This window comes from Canis aureus, chromosome 6, assembly GCF_053574225.1.
Source record: "Canis aureus isolate CA01 chromosome 6, VMU_Caureus_v.1.0, whole genome shotgun sequence".
Lineage (NCBI taxonomy): Eukaryota > Metazoa > Chordata > Mammalia > Carnivora > Canidae > Canis > Canis aureus.
The window spans coordinates 19,548,434-19,570,372 of NC_135616.1; the positions used below are offsets into that span (position 1 = coordinate 19,548,434).

At 35.9% G+C, this 21,939-nt stretch overlaps 1 long non-coding RNA gene across 1 annotated transcript; it reads right to left on the minus strand.

The window, feature by feature from the left end:
• Positions 1–1,869: 1,869 nt before the first annotated feature.
• LOC144315590 (uncharacterized) lies at positions 1,870–9,783 on the minus strand. Its single transcript, XR_013381315.1, has 3 exons — positions 9,624–9,783; positions 6,177–6,309; positions 1,870–2,359 (listed from the first exon to the last, which is right to left on the minus strand). It is a non-coding gene; the product is annotated as an uncharacterized LOC144315590 (long non-coding RNA).
• Between the last annotated feature and the right edge of the window lie 12,156 nt (positions 9,784–21,939).

Below are 21,939 nucleotides of genomic sequence, written 5' to 3' on the forward strand. Positions count from 1 at the left end.
GTCCTTTAAGAAGCATATAATGGGGGCCATTTTTACACCATTTTTACATCATTTTTACATTTTTAAATCAGAAACTTTCCATTTTGTCTACGACTATTAAACATGGCCTCCAGACTAGATGATTTATTTTAAGTGGACCAAAAGCAGAATCTAGTGTAGTGAAATTTTCCTCTTTCTTTGTCTTACATACCTATTCATAGTTTCAGAAAAAAATATTTTAATTAAGTTTTAAATTTAATACTGTAAAATTTACTTTTTTCATTGTAAAATTCTATGAGCATTGACACATTGGCACATAACCACCATCATCTCAAGATACAAAACGTTTGTTCAATCTCAAAACATGGCTCCCTGTAGCCAATTTCTACCCAACCACTAATCCATGACAACCACTAATCTTTTCTCCCTACCTATAGTTTCCCCTTTTCTAGAGTGTCATATAAATAAAATCATGTATTTGTAGCTTTTGAGTCCAGTTACTTCCACGTAGTGTAATACATGTGAGATTCATCTACATTGCTGAATGTTTGTTACTTTTTGTTGCTGAGGAGTATTCTATTATACAGATGTATCATACTTTTTTATGCTTTCATGAGTTGAAGGGCAATTGGGCCATTTTCACTTTTTGTCAATAACGAACAAATTTGGGGTGCCTGTTTGGCTCAGTTGGTTGAGTGACCAGCTCTTGGTTTTGGTTCAGGTAATGATCTCAGGATCCTGGGATTGAGTCCCATAACAGGCTCTAGTTCAGTGCTGAGTCTATTGGAGATTGTCTCCCTCTGTTCTTCCTCTGCTTACACTCTCTCTTACTCTCTCTCTCTCTCTCTCTCTCTCTCTGAAATAAACATAAATAAAATCTTTGAAAAAATAATGAACAAAGGGTCTGAAACATTTGTTTTTGTGTGGATATAAGTTTTCATTTCTCTTGAGTGAACATTTATGGGGCAGGGTGCTGGGTCATATGGTAATTATATAGTTAATTTTAGAAACAAACTACCATGCAAAGTTGTACCATTTTTCATTACCACCAGCAATGTATGAGTCCTACAACTTTGCTCCTCTTTTAAAAAAATGTTTTGGCTATTCTAATTCATTTTTCATTCCACATATGTTTTAGAATAGGCTTGCTGATATCTATGAAATAATCTTCAGGGGTTTTGATTGGGATTGAGTTAATTTTATAGATCATTTGGAGAGAATTGATTGTGATATAAATATTGATATTGAATCCTCCATTCTATAAATACAGTATATATCTTTGAAATTCTAAGTTAGGAACACCTAAGAGAAATAAAAAAGAACATAGAGAGAGGAACTTTTCATTAAACATTTATTGCTCTACATGTACTTAAAATTGATTGGCTAGAGTACCTTCTCCCATATCTGATTTGAAAATCAGTGAGGATACCATCAAAAAAGTCCAAATCACTCTAGTACTTTATGGTAATACATACAAAACTCTAAGAAATCTATAAAAACTTCTTGAAGTAATTAATGAGTTTAGAAAAGTCACAGGACACAAGAAAATATGCAAAACCAATTATATTTCTATATAGTAGTAGTGAGCAGTTGGGAATTGAAATTTAAGACAGTACTATATGCAATAGTGCCAAAAATTGAAATAGTTAGATATGTATCTCACAAAATACACACAGAATCCATTGTGGAATACTAAAATTCTCTGATGAAGATATAGACTAGATCTGTTGAATTTATATTGAATCCTTATTAAACTAAATTGAGAAACATTGTAGTTCCATGACATAAGCCAGCCTTATTTGTGAAAGCGACTTACAGGTAAGGCCTTTGGTCCTCATGCCAGGAAGAGGAAAGGCAGGGATGTAGGGAAATAAATGAATTACACAAATGTATGTAAAAAAAGGCTATTTATTCAAAACTCATCATAGCAAGAGATTCAACCATCATCATTTGTGCATGGCAGAGACTCAGAGGCAGAGGAGGTGTGGGAACGTCATATAGTGATAAAAGGGGAAGGTTTCATGTATGCTCTGTCAGAAGACTGTTGGCATGAGGAAGTTGGAGGTGGATAGCTAGAAACAGGGCATCCTATGTGATCGATTTCAGAAGCATATTTAGCGTTCTCATATTGGTCCTGAAGTTGGAAGCAAGAGCCAAAACATAAGGAAGCTGGAAGTCATGGCCACATCTTGACTATTTGGGGTCCATTGCTGAGAGATTGGTGTTTTGCTTCCTGGGCTGGTTACTACAGAAATTGCGGGTTAGTGTTCTGTTGCCATATATGTTCGGGCCATTGGCCATTTGTATATTCATCTCTCAGATGGCATTCTGAGGAAAAGACACTGGAAATCCTCTGAATATATGAGCAGTCCTCGGCCAGCTAAACACACAGGAAAAGAATATTCTAGGCCTAAGGTACAGCTTTGCAAAAACAGTGAATCCTGTTTTATGTCTTGACGGAATGATTGCTTATAAGTTCTACACACCATAACCATATAAATGATGCAGTGGTGACATTACATAGCATACACTTTATAAAAATATAACCAATTCTATATTTTATTTGTATAAAGCACTCATCATTCTACATTTTCCTTATTTTGAGATTGAGTTTGCCACGAGGGACTTCTACATTCTATTTTTAATTCCCTCCACTCCAGGATGATACTCTTATACTCTAACAATACTGTCAATCATTTGAATTTATAAAAGTCTCTGCTCCCCTCCTCCCACAGAAGTTATTCAGTCCACACAGAGCCAGCTCAACTGTCAAATTCTAAAAGAGCCATCAAATGGTCATCAGGTTCTCTATAGCTTTACTTTGTGGAATTAGGCAGACAATAATCAGTTCTATTGTGTATTACCAAAGGCAAAATTTGATACCCGATTATGTTCCATTCTCCATAATGAGCAATAGTTATGAAAACTGCTGGTTAGAAGAATTATTGACAGCAAAAGTATAGAATGCTCATCATTTGAAGAGCTTAACAGTTACCCTTGCTTCTGTTCGATGGCTTCTAAGATATTTCTACTTTGGTTTCTTCTAATGGCTTGTTAACCTTCTACTTTAAAAAAAAATTATTTATTTATTCATGAGAGACACACAAAGAGAGGCAGAGACACAGGCAGAGGGAGAAAGAGGCTCCCTGCGGGGAGCCCGATGTGGGACTCGATCCCAGGTCTCCAGGACTACACCCTGGGCTGAAGGCAGGTGCTCAACTGCTGAACCACTCGGGCATCCCACTTTTTATTTTGGAACCTCTTTTGACTCTTAAATTTTTCTGCAGATTCTCATAATCTACTTAAAATATGAGATAAGTAATTGATAAAGTTGGCTTTCATCTTAAAGAGGTGAGGAAATTCTTCCTTATCATTACAAGAAATATGAAAGACATCTAATGATTTTTTTTTCTTGTAAGACCTGTGTTATTCAAAGACAGTAGTAGTTTTCTGTCAACCATGGCTCAGCTTTTACTACCTTGTTTTCCAGCAACACCTTCCAGGTTAACTCCTCAAACATGGCCTCTCCTCCCACCACGATTAGAGGTATGTAGCATCTAGCTCATATATAGACCATTTCCTTTAGGAAATCATCTCTGGAAATGAAGTGACACTGTGGCCTTGAGTAACTAAGGTTTGCGCCATACGTTTTCATGCTGCCCAAACATCAATCAGACACATATCCTGATTATCTACAATGCTGCATAACCAAAGCCACAGTTGAGATTTCTCCATGCATACACTGGGAATAACAGGAGGAGAGTAGAATGTTTCCCTGCCGTTAGATGCAGCTGTAGTCAGACACTCAACCATACCCATGTCCAGGCTCCTGTGCCGGGAACTTCTATGCTTGGGTCCTGGCATGCTTCTGGGCTGAGACCGAGCCACTCCCATAATTGGGCAACTTCTGTGTATGTCCCTGGTTCAGATTTCACCTGCAAACCCTCCAGGCTGAGGTCCGTACTTCATGTCCAGGATTAGTATCTTTGTAGAGTATCTAAGAATCCCAGTATCAAGGCCACCCAGGGAGGTGAGAAGCTTCAACTGTGGACTTGTAATTTTCCCTTATGGATCTTACTAAGGACAACAACTGAACAATAATAGTTTTCAATATCAGTGCTTGCTGGTATATTTGCATTTTCAACACACATGCAATACATATGCACCAACACAACACTCTGAGTTGAGTGTGACAAAATCCCACAGCTGTTCCACTTCATGATTCTTTTGATAGGAAAGAATAAAAGCCAGCTTTTCTGTCATCTTCCGGGTCTCATTACTGATGTCCATGCACATGTGCTTGAATGACATCATGCCTATCTCCACATTAATGGGAAATAACTGATACTGTCCTTTTTTTATTCTAAAGATTTTATTTATTTATTCATGAGAGACATACAAAGAGAGGCAGAGACACAGGCAGAGGGAAGCAGGCTCCCCACAGGGAACTCGATGTGGGACTCGATCCCAGGACCCCAGGATCACAACCTGAGCCAAAGGCTGATGCTCAACCACTGAGCCACCCAGGAGTCCCTGATAATGTCCTTATAATCAAATCTATACTTAGATAAAAACACAACTACTTTTTCTCATGGAAACTTCACAGGAATATAACTTTGCCTAAAATAGAGACCAAGTTGTGTGTGATCTCTCATATCAAGCAGCTCTCATGAATCACAGTGTCCAAAACATCTGTGTTTCAGAAGAGGACCAGGATTTTCTATACAGGATTATAAATCTTGTTCTGATCTTTTCCCCTCAAACAATGGAACAGTTTGTCTTAGGGATGAATTGATGACTCCACATCTGAGATAATAGCTATTGTACCTCTTAAAGTTTGGAGGTTAAAACAACAGCAACAACAACAACAGTAGGAAGAGCCGCAAAAACTTACACCAGGCCAAGAAAACTGAGAGTACTCACACTGTAATTATTTGCTTAGATGTCTGTGGCACACTCAAATTCCAAAGGGCAAGAATGTGTTGAATTCATAGTTGTGTCCCCAGAATCTAGCTGGGTCTGAATAAATGTTCATGGAATAAATAAATAAGTTAAAGTTCTTCCCCTCACCATTGGACTCCAACACCTACCCCTCTCTTTCTTTTATCCAATCATTACTTATGTCTTAGTAAGCCCACTATCTTTTCCCCAACTGATCTCTTCTTCTCCCAAATGCTGTATTTGGTTGAGACTGTTTTGTGCCTGTGCTATAATGACAGTCTCCTACCCAGCTTCCCTGCATCTCCCCACCTGAGGGCACACTGCCACCGGTTATCTCACTCTTCTGGAAATCCAACTTTCTTACTCCTGGTCTTAAAAACCTTCCAAAATTTCCCCATGGCCTGCACAGTGATTTAAAACCTGTTGTTGTTTTTCAGAACACTAGGGTTTCAGAGTAACAATTCCAACATTCTTCATTTGATTCAAATCTAATCTTTTTAAAGATATATGCTATTTTTAAACGTGGCACCAGAACTACCCCTTCTGGTCAGATACTTCTTCTAAGAACAACAAAAACTCTGTACATTATATCAAAAACGAACATGAAAAAACTCAGAAGTGAGAGGGAAGAAGTAGGACAGAAGTAGGACCTACAACATGGCATTGTGGTGAGTTCCCTGAGTATTCCTCTTGTCTCCTATATCTCATACTCAAGCTAAAGAAGTGGGCAACTCAAAATGCCAAAAAGTACAGACAAAAATTTCTCTAACAAAGCCTGCTCTCTAGCCATAGGACCAGGAAAGGGAAAACCCAGATACACAAAAAAATCCTTTGGAAAATAATATATCTGCCTTAGCAAGACATCACAGAGACAAACGTGGTCCTTCTCCAATCCATGACAGCAAAAGCCAAATGGGGAGTTTAAACATTATCCCTCATAAGCCTGTAATGAAGCCTCCAAATACTGAACACTAGTGGGTGATGTCAGAGAAAGTCAAGTAGGATTCTGAGACTTTCACATCCACTAGGCAACAAATGACTTCCCCCAAGATGTCAGTGGAGTCCACATGGGGAGTTTGGATTTCTTTCTCCATTTGGCAGTAAGGATACAACTTTCCCTATCACCACTGGGAGAATAACAAAGGAGGCCAAGTGGAGAGTAGGTCTTTCATTACAGCCCACCTGTAGTGAAGCTAACGCCCTTTCTTATGGTGTCAGTGTAGGCAATGTGGAGAGCAGTATCAAAGCATTCTTACCTCTCCCAGTCAGGGAGCTTCAGTAGAGGTCTAGCTGGCAGCTGGAACTCCCACTTCCACCTGTCAGTAACTAGGAATCCTTACCTCTGGTGCCAGTGGATGCAGAATGGGAAATCTGGACTACTACTTTCACCTGGTAGTAATGAGACAGAACCACATCAACCCTTTCCATGCCAAGGCAGTGTTAAAGGATGCAAATTAAAACAAAAGATTTAAATAAAAGTCTGAAATCATTATATAATAACCAAAAAAAAGTTCAGATTTCAGTTGAAAACCACTTTTTATGCTACAAACCAGGAAGATACAAAAAAATGAATGGAAAAAGACAATAAATAGACAACATCGAAATGACAGAGAAATTAAAATTATCTGCAAAGCTGCCATCATAAAAATACCTCCATAAGCAAGTCTAAGAATTCTTGAAACCTGTGAAAAAATAAGACATTTCAACAAAGAAACAGAAGATATAAAGAACCAAATGGAGATTTTAGAACTGAAAATACAATAAACAAAATAAAACAGTCAATGGATGGACTTACTAACAGAGTAGACTGGACAGAAGAAAGGATTAAAGATAAAACAATGGAAATGACACAATCTGAATGAAAGAGAGAAAATAGGTAAAAGAAAACTCCAAAAAATGAAAGAAGAGAGACTCAGGGACCCATGAGACCACACTGAAAGATCTAACATTTGTGTAATCAAAGTCCCAAAAAGACTAAAAGAACAAAGATAGGACTTATTAAGTACTCATAGAAATAATGGTGAAAATTCCTCCCAATTTGGCAAAATTCATAAACCTACAACTCAAGAATCTGAGCAAATTCCAAATAACATAAACCCAAAAATGTACACTAAGAAACAGTATGGTCAAACTTCTGAAAACTAAAGACATAGAAAAAAATTCTTGAAAACAACAAGAGAGAAAAAGCATCTCACCTACAGGAGAAAAACAATTTCATTAGTTGTGGTTTTCTGTCCTGGAATTGTGGAGGCTGGAAGGAAGTTACACAGATTTGTCAAGCACTGAAAGAAAGGAACTTCCAGTCCAGAATCCTATTTCCAGCAAAAATACCTTTTGGGAATGAAGTAGTACTCAAGATTTCTCAAGTGAAGAAAAACAGAGGATTTGCCACCAATAGATTTTCCCTAAAAGAATAAGTAAAGGAAATTCTATCAACAGAAAGGAAACAACAAACAAAATTCCAAAGGAATTTTGGAACATAAATAAGAGAATAAAGAATATGGTAAACAAAAGTAGGGGTAAATATCATACCCTCTCCTTCTTCCTTCTCTTCCTGAGTTTTAAGGCAATTATACTACAAACAAGTGAAGTTAAGGAAATATAAAGGAAGATATGTCTTCTATACTTATCTGGTAAAATGATGAAACCATATGTATTTTATGTGTATATGTTATATATATGTAAATATATGTATAAAACATCTAGAGCAACTACTAAAACTCTATATAAAGAAAAACAGTCACATAGATTATAGACAAACATTATAGATAAGCCAAAAATGGAATTCTCAAAATGGTACAAGCAACCTTATGAAGTCAAGAAAAGAAATCAAAGTCATTAATTATACATCAGTGGATTAGATAACCCGAGTTAAACACCTGAGCAGAGACCTGAAACCATAAAACTCCTAAAATAAAACATCAATGGTAAACTCCTCGACATTGTGCTTGGCAATTATTATTTTGTATTTGACACCAAAGGCAAAGGCAACCAAATGAAAAATAAACACGTGGGACTACATCAAACTGAAAGCTTTTGTACAGCGGAGTAAACCATCAACAAAAGAAAATCTATGTAATGGGAAAAATATTTGCAAATCAGATGTTCAATAAATAGTTAACATCTAAAATATATAAAGTACTCATAGAACTCAATGGCAAAAGGAGTAGCTCAATGTTAATGTGAGAAAAGAACATAGACATTTTTTTTCTGAAAAAGATATACAAATAGCCAACGAGTACATGAAAAGGTGCTCATCATCACTGATCACCAGGGAAATTTGAATCAAAATCACTATGAGATATAACTTCACACTTGTTAAGATGGCTATTACCAAAAAGACAAGGAATAACAAGTGTTGGTGAGGATATGAGAAAAAGGAAACCTTTGTGCACTGTTGGTGGGAATGTAAACTTGCACAGCTATACTAGAGAACAGGTTAGAGGTTTCTCAAAAAACTAAAAATATTTAACAACTATACAATCCAGAAATCCTACTTCAGAGTGTATATCCAAAGGAAATGAAATCAATCGTTAAGAGATACCTATACTACCATGTTCACTGCTGCATTATTTACAACAGCTAAAGTATGGAAACAAATGTCTATCAATGAGAGAATGAATAAAGAAAATGTAGAATACATATACAATGGAATATTATTCAACCTTACAAAGTAGGAAGTCCTCCCATTTATGACAACATGGATAAACTTGGAAGACATTATACTGAGTAAATCAGCCAGGCAGAGAAAGAAAAATACTGCATGGTTTCACTCATAAGTGGAATTAAAAAATAAAGTTAAACTCATAGAAACAGAGAGTAGAAGGGTGGTTTCCAGTGGGTGAGGCAGGTGGGAGAAGTTGGGAAAGATTAATTAAAGGATACAAACTTTCAACTATAAGATGAATAAGGTATGAGTATCTAGTATGTAACATGGTGACTATAGTTGATAATACTGTATTTTAGTTTAGTTTAAAGATTTTATTTATTTATTTAAGAGAGAGACAAAGATAGTGATAGAGATAGTGAGAGAGAGCATGAGCAGGGTGGAGAAGAAGCAGCCTCCTCGCTGAGCAGGGAGCCTGATACAGGGCTTGATCCCAGGACCCTGAGATCATAACCAGAGCTGAAGGCAGATACTTAATCACTGAGTCACCCATGTGCCCAGATAATACTGTATTTTATAATTGAAATTTGTTAAGTGAGTAGAACTTAAGTGTTCTCAAAAAAGAAAAAATTAGAAAGGTAAATATGTGACATGATGGATGTGCTAATTAACTCAATTATGAAAATCTTTTCATAGTGTATACATACACCAAATCATTATGTTTTAAGCTTTAAATATATTATGATCTTGTCAATTACATAAATAAAGGTAAAAAAAGAAAATGTGATCCAACTATATACTTCTATAAGAAGTTCATTTCAAATATAGCCATTTAAGCAAAGTGAAAGTAAGAGGAGGAAGAAAGGCATAGCGTAGGAAAATTAATCAAAAGAACATAGAAGTGGCTTTCTACTTTTATCTTATTATTATTATTATACTATTATTATACTACTATTATGATATTAATAATAAAAAAGTGAACTTTAGAGGAAAGAGAATTACCAGAGAAACAAAAGGACATTATATAGTAATATAAGGATCAATCCATCAAGAAGACAATAATCCTAAATATGTCTGCACCCAACAACAAACTCACAAAGTATGTGGAGCAAATACTGATAGAACTTAAAGGAGCAACAGACAAATCCACAACTGTAGTTGTAGTTGGAGACTTCAATCTCTCTCTCTTTCAGTTTTGATAGAATTAGAGCAAAAACCAACAAGGATGTAAAGTAACTCATAACCTATGGAATCTAATTGGCATTTATAGAACATTCCATCCAATGACAGCAGACTACACATTCTTTTCAATTGTCCAGAGCACATGTACCAATGTAGACCACATTCTGAGCCATAAACAAACTGAACAAATTTAAAATAATTGAAATCATACAGTGTGTTCTGTAATCACAATGAAATCAAACTAGAAATCAGTAACAGAAAGGCAACAGGAATATCTCCAAACGCTTGGAAACTAAACAGCACCTGTATATGATCCATGAGTCAAAGAGGAAATCTCAAGGGAAGGTAAAAAAATACAAAAGACTGAATGAAAACGAAAGTACAACATATCAATATTTGTGGGATGCAGCAAAAATAGTCCTGAGAAAGAGATTTATGGCGCTAAATGTATATACTAGAAAAGAAAATCTTAAATAATCTAAACTCCTATCTCAAGAACCTAGAAAAAGAAGCACAAAATAAGCTGAAAAGAAGCAGAGGGAAGTCTTGGCTGGAAGTCTTTCTTAGGAGCATCCTCTGTAATCTGAAACTGACTCCCATATGCAGAGAGAGGGGAGAAACCCTAGCAAGACACAGGTCATTCCAGATTGGTAGGTGGCAGTTTCATAAGCAAAGGAACTTACATACAAGGTTTGTCTGGGGGGGGTGGGGGGACACAAAATGAGTTGATTTCTGCACCCACTAGCCACACCTTAAGAGTTTATATAGCAGCTTTCACTGGATTCAATCATGCTACCACTCAGATGTTCTCAACACCGTATCATTATTTCAAGGCTATGTCCTTGGAGCAGCCTTTGGGCGCTGGGGTGGTGGTAGGGTGGGGTGGGGTGGGGGGCGGGGATAGCAGGGGAAACCCACATGAAAAGGGAGGGAGAGGAGGCTCTGATTGGCAGGGTCCACTTTGCAAGTCAAGCGGTAGTTACATCTCCTCAGTGCACTCCTCCAGCAGGGAGGACATAATAAAGATAACAGTAGAAATCAATGAAACTTTTTGGCTTTACAAAACAAAACAAAAAATGGAGAAAAACAATTAAACTAAAAGCTGGTTCTTTCAAAAGGTTCATAAAATTGATAAGCCTCCGGACTGACAAGAAAAAAGAGAGAAAGCACAAATTACCAATGTCCAGAGTGAAACAGAAGATACCACTAGAGACTGTTCAGATGTCAAAGGAATAATAAGATGTAGATGAAGGACCAATTCCTCAAAAACACAAACCATCATAACTCATCCAGTAAGAAACTGATCATATAAATAGCCCTATATTATTAAGGAAATTGAATCTGTTATTTTAAAACTCACCAAAAAGAAATCTTCAGGGTCAGATGGTTGCACTAGAGAGAATTAACATACATTTGATACAATCTTTTTCAGAGAGTAGAAGAGAGAAAATAATTGAAGCTAGTATTAACCTGATATCAAAACCAGATAAAGCAGTACTATTAACAAACAAATACAAAGAAAACTAAAGACCATAATCATAGAATTAAAATTTAAAAAAAGCACTATATACAATGACTAAGTGGGGGTCATTGCAAAGCTTGGTCAATATAGGAAAGTCATTTAATATAATCTACCATATTAACAGGTTAAATAAAAAGCATGTGATCATATCAATTGACATCGAAAAATCATTTAACAAAATTCAACACCTTTTCATGTTATAAAAAATTCTCTGCAAATTAAGAATAGAGGAGACCTTCCTCAACTTGATAAAAAAAATTCACTGAAATCCTACAGCTAACATTATATTATACTCAATGGCAAAAGACTGATTGTTTACCCCCTGAAATTGAGCATAAGGCAAAGGGGTTTATATTGCTGTTACTCGAGAAAGTACTAGAAATCTTAGGATAATAGGAAAAAGAAGAAGGAGAAGGAGAAGAAGGAGAAGAAGAAGAAAGAAGAAGAAGAAGAAGAAGAAGAAGAAAAAGAAAGAAAGAAAGAAAAGAAAGAAAGAAAGAAAAGAAAGAAAGAAAGAAAGAAAGAAAGAAAGAAAGAAAGAAAGAAAGAAGGAAGGAAGGAAGGAAGGAAGGAAGGAAGGAAGGAAGAAAGAAAGAAAGCCATCTAGATTGTAAAGAAAGAAATAGAACTGCCCTGTTTGAAAATGCTATGATTATCATGTAAAAACTCCCAAATAATCTACCAAAAATCCCCTCTTAGAACCAATAAATTAGCTTCAAAATGTCATAAGATATAAACACATGAAAATAATTCAATCACATTTCTGTATACTAACTGAAACAAGTAGAACCTGAAAATCAAAACACAATACCATTTATAATTTGGTCCTAAGAAAATGAAACACATTAAGTCTACATTTAGTGAAACATGTACAGGATCTGTATCCCAGAAACGACAAGGTGCTGATAGAAAGATAAACTGTGTTCATGGATTGGAAGACTCAATATTATATAGATGTCAGTTAAACTCTCTTGATCTATAGTTTGAATGCAATGCCAATAAAAATCCCAGGAAGATATTGTATAGGCATAGACAAACTTATTCTAAAATCTATAGTGAAAGCATAGGGCCTAGAAGAATGGAAATGGATTTGAGTAACACAAATAAAGTAGGAAGACTCAGTCTAATTGATTTCAAGACTATATAATTAAGGCAGTGTGATATTGGTGAAGCAATAGATACATAGATTGATGGAACAGCATAGAGAGCCCAGAAATATACCCCACAAAAATTCCCCTAATTGATTTTTTACCAAGACACAAAAGCAATTTAATTGAGTAAGGATAGCTTTTTCAGCTAATGGTGTTAGAGCACTTGGACATTCACAGGCAAAAGTTAACTCATATTGAACTACAGACTTAAATGTAAAATGATAAAAAAAAAATAGGAAAAAAGCTTCAGGAGCTGGGATAAAGCAATGAGTTCTTATACTTGATGACAAAAGCATGATTCTTAAAAGAAAGAATGATTAATTAGACCTCATCCAAATTCAAATTTTTACTTCCGCAAAAGACTATGCTAAGTGAATGAAAACAAGAGCTATAGGTTGAAAGAAAAATATTTGAAATCCATATATCTGACAAAGGACTAGGATTCAGAATATGTAAAGACCTTTCAAAATTTAACGGTACCACCCCCAATAATCCAATTAGAAAATGGACAAAAGACATGAAGAGACATTACCCTGAAGAGGATATACAGATGGCAAATAAACCCATGAAAAGATGTTCAACACTGTTACCAATTAGAGGAATGCAGGTTACTTTGAATACAAGTCTTTGGGAGGATATAATGAGGTTTCATTCCATAACTATCAGAAAAACCAACTGTGACTACACCAAAAACTGGTCACCAAAAAGGATGAGGAGAAACTGGATCTCTCATACATTACTTGTGGGAATGTGAAACAGCATAGACATCTGAATGACAGTTTAAAAAAATAATATATGCTTTTTCTACAACCCAGAAATTGTACTCTTGGGAATTTAACACAGAGAAGTAAAAGTTGTTCTTAGAAAACCTGAACACCTATGTTCATAGCAGAATTATTCATAATAATCAAAAACTGAAAAACCTAGATATCCTTTACAGGCTGAATAGTTTAACTGTGATACATCCATACCATAGAATACACACTGTCAATAAAATGGACAAAGTATTGATACACCCAACAACCTGGATAAATTTCCAGAGAATTATGCTTAGTTAAAAAAAAATCTCAAAAGTTTAGATACTGTATGATTCCATTTGTATAACATTCTAAAAATGACAAAATGATGAAAATGGATAACAGCTTAGTACTTGCCTGGGGCTTGGAAGAAGACTGAGGTAGGAGAAAAGGGGATAAGTGGATGTATCTATAAAAGGGTAATTTAAGACATCCTTGTGGTGATGGAAATATTTTCTATTTTGACCGTGTCGATATGGATATTCTCCTTGTGATATTGTATTATACTGTAGCAGGATGATCTTATTCTAGAGAACTAAGCAAAGGGTACATGGTTCTTTTTGATTATTTCTTACAGCTGTATGCAAATCTACAAATATCTCAAAATAAAAATCTTAATTTAAAACAAACATAGAAACACAAGGAGTGACAGCAAACAACATTCATACTCAATATGTTACATGTCAAAAGTCAGCATGTTCCAGATTGCTGAGTAGTTACCTAGTGTTGATGAGGCAATTAGTTTCATATAGACAAAGGATAAAGTTGGCTTCTGTGTACATAGTTAGATTTTTATAAATATGTCATTGCTTATGCATGTTATAACTTTTTATTATTCTTCCAATAAATAATGCAAAATTAAACCAAGAAGTACACATATTTTTAGAAAACTCTGGTTTGTGAATGTTTCCTAGTGTAAAATTCTACATTGGAGAATCTATCTATAGTACATATAGATGAATGGTATGTGGTGTGAAATTAAATATCAAGGAGAATGCAGGTGCAGTTATCTGTGCATATATTTTTATCACATGTGGAGGATATTGAGCAGTGTCATATCCAAGTGTTTTAGGACTTTTTTCATGCTTCTGTGATGGCTTTTGTTTTGTGAAAAGTAATTGTAGCTTAGTAGTTATTAACTATTGTTAACAAGTAAAATCTAAAATAGAAATTACTTATTATGGTCGAGGTTATTTTAATTCAATAGCATCCCAACATTGCAAGACAACCTTAGGATGTGATAGATCATAGTGGTAAAAAGCATGAGTGATGGCATCGAGAAGACCTGGGTTCTAACCCAAGCTAAACCTCCATCATGTCCAGGGATTAGCTGGTGCTTCTCCATTTGAAATGCTAACATAGAGAGTCCTGCCTCAGTCATAGTTAAAACCACAAGACCAGGCCTTACCACCAGATTCGGTCTTTGTTCATTGAAATTATCTTAGTGCTTTTGTAGAAAATTAACTGAATGTATATGTGTTGATTTCTGTCTGAAACCTCTCTTCTGTTTCCTTGATCTATTTTTCTACCTTTACACTAATACAAATTTGTCATAAGTACTGTAGATTTGTACTAAGCCTTGAAATCCAGAAGTATTGGTTCTCCAATTAAGATCCAATTTGGGTCTTTTATCAGATTATTTTGTCTATCATAAGTCTTTTGTATTTTTTTCTTAAGGATTTTAATTATTTACTTGAGAAAAACAGAGAGAGAGAATGAATGGGGGGAGGACAAAAGAAACAAGCAGACTCCTCGTTGAGCACAGAGTCTGTTGTGGTGCTCATCTCAGGACTCCAAGATTGTCAGCTGAGCCAAACTCATATGCCTAACTGACTAAGCCACCCAGGCACCCCCAAGTCTTTGTATTTTGGTTCCAATTTTAGGATCATCATTTTAATTTCTATATAATAGCCTAGTGATACAATGACAAGTTGCGATCCATAGGTCAATATTTTATTTATTCTTAAAATTAAAAAAAAAGATTTATTTATTTTAGAGAGAGAACACAAGTATGAGGGACAAAGGGTGAAGGAGAGAGAATCTCAGGCAGACTCTGCACTGAGTGGGAGCTTGACTCAGGGCTTGATCTCACCATTCTGAGATAAGGACCTGAGCCAAAACCAAGAGTTGGGTACTTAATCAACTGGGCCACCAGGTACACCCAGAGATCAATATTTTAAATGGACATCTTAAAAACATAGAGCATTCAGAATTTCAATTGTGAACCTGTATTTATTCAGGTGTTTAAGTTTTCTCAGTTATATTTGATATCTTTTACTATAGAAATCTTATGTACTTTTTGTTGAGATATTCCTAAATGTTTTTTTAAAATAGTATTTTAAAATGGCATTATTTTATTTTCAATTGTTTTTCCTACTACATAGATGCAATTTATTTTCATAATTAAGTAAATCCCACCTTTATCATTGCTATCTTTGTCTATGCCTCAGTTTCCCCACCTATTTTTTAAACTAATGGCATCAAAACTTTAGAGCTCTGCAATGACTGAATGAACTATTATCTATAAATTACTGTCAGAACATTGTCTAACCTAAAATAAATGCTCAACAAATGTTGCTCATTGTTGCTTTTATTCATCTTTCAGAATAAGTGCTTTCAGGTAAACATTCCCATTTTCCGGGCCTAAGGTCAACTGGGATCTCCAATTGGCTCTCCTTTTGGATGAAAATGATCATTACTGAGGCAACAAGAGCCTCTTGTCAGCGATGAATAGTTACAGGGTCACATCCTTTAGTCAGAATAGGTTCCCCGTGTCTCTGTCAGGTCTGGATTGAAAGGACGGCTCCAAAGTAGAGGCCTCCTTTACCCTTATCATGGATTGGACCCAAAAAGCTGAATTATTCTATAAAGAGCTATAGTCATCAAAAAACAAATGCGTCTCTGCCAGGCAAGATGAGAACTGCCAGATGTCTATGGGGCATCTGTGATTACACATATCTTCTAATGGTAGGGACAGGACCTGGGAAGAGGTCCTATTCCTCTTTTAATATGTAAGCCAAAATCAAATCTACTAAGAGTGAGTACACAGAAATATAATTTGAAAGCCAGTGGCAAGGCTGAAGTTCAATACAATGCCACAAAGACAGTGTATGTTTGAAAATGTCAAGTAGAGAATTCATTTTAGTGATACAACCTCATCCCCACCTCTGAAGGTCTTGTAGAGTCCATGTTAGAACTCATAGTTCTTCACAAAACATGAGGCCCTGAGATGCCCAGGATGTTTGTTTTATTTTGAAGTAAGCCGAGCATCTGGACTCTACCCTGAGATGAACATGGAAGAAATTAAGAAGACTGAGCTGGCTCTCCTCTCTCAGGAGAGAGCCTTCAGTGTCACCAGAACATTCACTTACTCAATGTACTGCTTCTTTCCAGTAACCCTGGCTCACCTTTCTATCATCTGAAACAAAAATGCATGTTTTGTGGAGCTGTGATATTTTGTCAATTAAATCTAAAATGATAATGATTTAATATTATTGTCTGCTACAGGTTAGTATCCCACATGCATGATCCATGGTTGAGTCACTTTTTCAAACATAACCACAAAGCATAAACTCAATGTTAAAAAACAAGAAAAAGGACTATGATACAAACATCAAAAATAGATCATTATCTCAATTCACCAGTTTGTTATTTCCTCTCTTTCATGGGCTGATTCACTGAAGTAGAAAAGGAAGTGAAAAGAGGAAAGGCAAGTGGTATCTGGGAATATATATATATATATAGTTATATAATATATATATTATATATATGTTTAAAAAGTTCTATTTAAACATACATATATGTTTAAAAAGTTCTATTTTTCTTTAGCTTAGAGTACCTTTTTAATGAAAAGCATAATTCCTTGATGAAATTTGAAGTGTCAAGATTAAAGTAAAAATCAGAAAAACAAAAACAAACAAACAAAAAAAATCAGTTATATTTTTTTGATCCAAAGAGATCTGTTGTTGGCATGTTAGTCTTTCACACACACACACACACACACACACACACACAGTGTGTATATCCCTATCAGTTCATGCACTGTATACCCTCGTTCAGTCATAGACATTTTCCCATGACCTCCAAATACACTTCAGAAGCATGAAGTTAAATGAGTGCATAATATTAAATCACATTTTTTTACTTAACCATTCTCACATTATTATCATTTAGGCTGTTGCAATGTTTTCACTATCACAAATAAGTCAGCGATTATATATAATAAATTCCTAGAAGAGGTATTAGTGGGCCAAAATTATGATCTTTAAAGGCTCTCGGTTCCTAATTTGGTTTCTTCAAGGTTTATCAATTTGCACAAGCACCAACCATAAGTGAAAGTAAACATTGCACTTTGCCCTCATTAGCATTGAGAGTTATCATTAAGGAAAGAAAAAATGGGCCAATTTTAGACCTGAAAAATGATCTCTCATTATTGCTTAAATTGGCAATTTTTATAACATTAGTGAGATTGGCCATGTGCTTTTCAACGTGTGTCAGCAACATTTAAAATTCTCCTTTCACTCATATATTAAATAAGGGTGCTCTTCATCTATTTTCCTGAAGTTTTAATAATTTTAAAAACAGATCTTAAGATCTCTTGATATATTAAGGAAAACTTTGCTCTATTTGCTAAAAGTATTTGTCTCTTTTTTCTTTTCGTTTATAATATATATGTACACACATATTCATATATACATAGAGATGTATATATAAAAACACATTTTTTTAAATTTATTTATGATAGTCACAGAGAGAGAGAGAGGCAGAGACACAGGCAGAGGGAGAAGCAGGCTCCATGCACTGGGAGCCCGATGTGGGATTCGATCCCGGGTGTCCAGGATCGCGCCCTGGGCCAAAGGCAGGCGCCAAACCCAGGGATCCCATGTTTTTTTAATGTAGACAAGCTATTGATAGTTTTACTTGTTATTTATCTTTTTCTTAATTTTAGGTTTTATTTATTTATTCATGAGAGACACAGAGAGAGGCAGAGACACAGGCAGAGGGAGAAGCAGACTTTTCACAGGGAGCCTGATATGGGACTCGATCTCAGGACCTTGGGATCACAACCTGAACCTAAGGCAGACGCTCAACCACTGAGCCACCCAGGCATCCCTTTACTTGCTATTTCTGTCAGTACTTTGATGCTTTAGGAAGTCCTTCATGATACGAATTAAATATTTACCACTTTTTAAACTTCAAGTTGTTTTTTAGTTTCATCTTTTACATTGAAATAGCATTTACTTGGATTGTTGTGTATAATAGAAATCTTTACTTTTTTTCTGAATAGCTAAGCAATTGTCCAGGGCCTCTTGTTGAATAATCATTTATTTTGCTGCCGATTTGTTGAATCACTTTCATCTTAAAATACATTCTTATATAGGCCAACATAGAGTTCAGGGCTCTTTTGTTCTATTGTTCTGTCTAGCTATTCTTGGATCGGCATGCCCTGGTTCTCAAAGTAATTGGAGAGATAAAAATACATCCTAATCTTGTAATCTCAGTGTCATTTAAAAAAGCAGTGTTTAATAGTAAAAATATACATGGTTAGAGATTGGCTCAATTGGAAATATCTAAACCTGTTATCAGTGTCCCACTGGTCTCATGAGGTGTTCAATTCTTCCCATCCTGCCGGAGGTGAGGCTGCCTGGATGAATGGATCTCAGCCTTGGGTACAGGTTGAAATTACCTGGAAGGCTGAAAACATCCTCATGACTGGGCCAAGCAAGTCAAGAAAATACATTGTGAAAAGTCAATCCCCAATTCTTCTTTTTCTTGTATATTAATCACTTGATGCTAGTTTTATAAAACACATCAGGTAGTGTTCCCAATTTGTTTATACTGTGGAAATTCTTAAGAAACCCTGAGAACTAAAAAAAGTTGAAACAAATCTTTTTTTTTTTTTTTAACTTTTTTTTTTTTTATGATAGTCACAGAGAGAGAGAGAGAGGCAGAGACATAGGCAGAGGGAGAAGCAGACTCCACGCACCGGGAGCCCGACGTGGGATTCGATCCTGGGTCTCCAGGATCGCGCCCTGGGCCAAAGGCAGGCGCCAAACCGCTGCGCCACCCAGGGATCCCTGAAACAAATCTTTTAATCATTGGCCTTGGACTCTTTTATGAAGGAATATCCAATAGAAAAAAAAGACAGTCTCTTCAATAAATGGTGCTGGGAAAATTGGACAGCCACGTGTAGAAGAATGAAACTGGACCATTTTATTACACCATACACAAAGATACACTCAAAATGGATAAAAGACCTAAATGTGAGGCAGGAATCTATCAAAATCCTGGAAAAGAACACAGGCAGCAACCTCTTTGACCTTGGCCATAGCAGCTTCTTACTAGACATGTCTCCAAAAGCAAGGGAAACAAAAGCAAAAATGAACTATTGGGACTTCATCAAGATAAAAAGCTTCTGCACAGCAAAGGAAACAGCCAACAAAACTAAAAGGCTGCTTACAGAATGGCAGAAGATATTTGTAAATGACATCAAATAAAGGAGGGCTAGTATTCAAGATCTATAAAGAACTTATCAAACTCAACGCCCAAAAAACAAATAATCCAGTCAAGAAATGGACAGAAGAGACGAACAGACATTCTCTACAGAAAACATACAAATGGCCAACAGACACATGAAAAAATGCTCCACATCATTTGGCATCCGGGAAATACAAATCAAAACACAATAAAACACCACTTTACACATGCCAGAATGGCTAAAATTAACAAGTCATGAAACAACAGATGTTGGTGAGGATGCGGAGAAAGGGAAAGCCTCTTACACTGTTGGTGGGAATACAAGTTGGTGCAGCCACTCTGGAAAATAGTATGGAGGTTCCCCAAGAAGTTAAAAATAGAGCTACCCTATGACCCAGCAATTGCACTACTAGGTATTTATCCCAAAGATCCAAAGGTGGTGATCCGAAGGGGCACTTGCACCCCAATGTTCATAACAGCAATGTCCACAGCATCCGAACTGTGGAAAGAGCTGAGATGTCCATCAACAGATGAATGGATAAAGAAGATGTGATATCTGTATCTATATCTATATCTATATCTATATCTATCTATATCTATACACACACACACACACACACACACACACACACACAATGGAATATTACCCAGCCATCAGAAAGTACAAATACCATTTACATTGACATGGATAGAACTGGAGGGTATTATGCTGAGTGAAATAAGTCAATCAGAGAAAGATAATTATCATATGGTTTTATTCATATGTGGTATATAAGAAACAGAACAGAGGGTTATACAGGAAAGGAGGGAAAACCAAATGGAAGTCATCAGAGAGGGAGACAAACCATGAGATACTCTTTAACAGGAAACAAACTGAGGATTGCTGGAGGGGAGATGGGTGAGGGGGATGGGGTAATTTTGTGATGGGCATTAAGTAGGGCACGTGTGATAAGCACTGGGTATTATACATAACTGGTAAATTATTGAACTCTACATCTGAAACTAAGGTTGTACTATCTGTTGGCTAATTGAATTTAAATTAAAAAAAAGAAAGTAGTTGATAAGCTTAAATTTGTTCCATGATTCATTTATTTGTTTATGCATTCTTTAGTTCATACCTCATTCAACAAATAATTATTGAGCACCACTTACTAAACAGACATGATGCTGGGCACTGAGGCCAACATTTTAAACAGACTGGAAATGTCTTCTGCCTCCTAGGGTCTATCATCTAGGATAGAGATGCATGATGACCCAAATATAACAAATATGGATGAAATTGCAGCTCAAACAATGTGGTGCTAGGAAAAGCCAGGGGTTTTGTAATAGGCAGGTAAATCAGAGAATAATGAGCTAAAAAAGTGAAATGTGAGCTAGGGTATGAGTGATAAGATATTAATTAGGGAAAAGAGGAGTAGGGGCATCCAGGCCAAGAAACAAGCATATACAAAGGTCCTGTGCTGGAGGGAAGCAGGGTGATAGAAAAGACTGAACAGAAGCCCATGTTTGGAGCAGGTGGAGGTTAGACAATTCAGAGCTTTATGAGTTTCTGTCTTTATCCTATGAACAAATATATTTTAAAATATTAAAGGCAAATCAGGGGCTTTATTACCTAATTATATTGCCTTTCTGCAGTGTGAAGAACAGACAGGGTGGGGATGCTGGTTTGCAGAATAAGTGCAAGTGAACTGGTTGGAAGACTACTGATATCATTTGGACTAGATCAAGAATTTGCAAACTGGCCCACAGGCCAGATCCAGCTCCCAACTTGTTTTTGTAAATAAAGTTTTATAGAAACACAGCTCATTAATTTACAGTGTCTGTGGCTGCTTTCATCTAATAATAATAACGTTGAGTACCCGTAGTTGCAACAGGTACTGAATGGCCAGCGAAGCCAAAAATATTTGCTATTTGTCCTTTTGCAGAAAAAAAACCCCCTACCTTCATAAAAATTGACAGAAGTAGGTAGATTTGAGATAATTACTTGATTAGTCAAGTTTTCTGATTCTTGTATCAGCGTTGGGACTTTACTTTTTTCTAGAAAATTGTTTGGATCAATGATATATTGTAATTGAATGCTAAATATTCTCTTCTCTCAAAATTGCTTTAATTTTCTCAGAATCTGTTTGTATGGCCTTTTATATGTTGATACACGTTTGTATTCTCTGAGATTGATTGATGAAACTTGAAAATATTTCTTTTACTTAATGAGGTGTTTCAAAGTATTAGAATGGAAACCACATTAATTTTACAACGTTTCTGTTTTCTCATGCAATGAGTTCT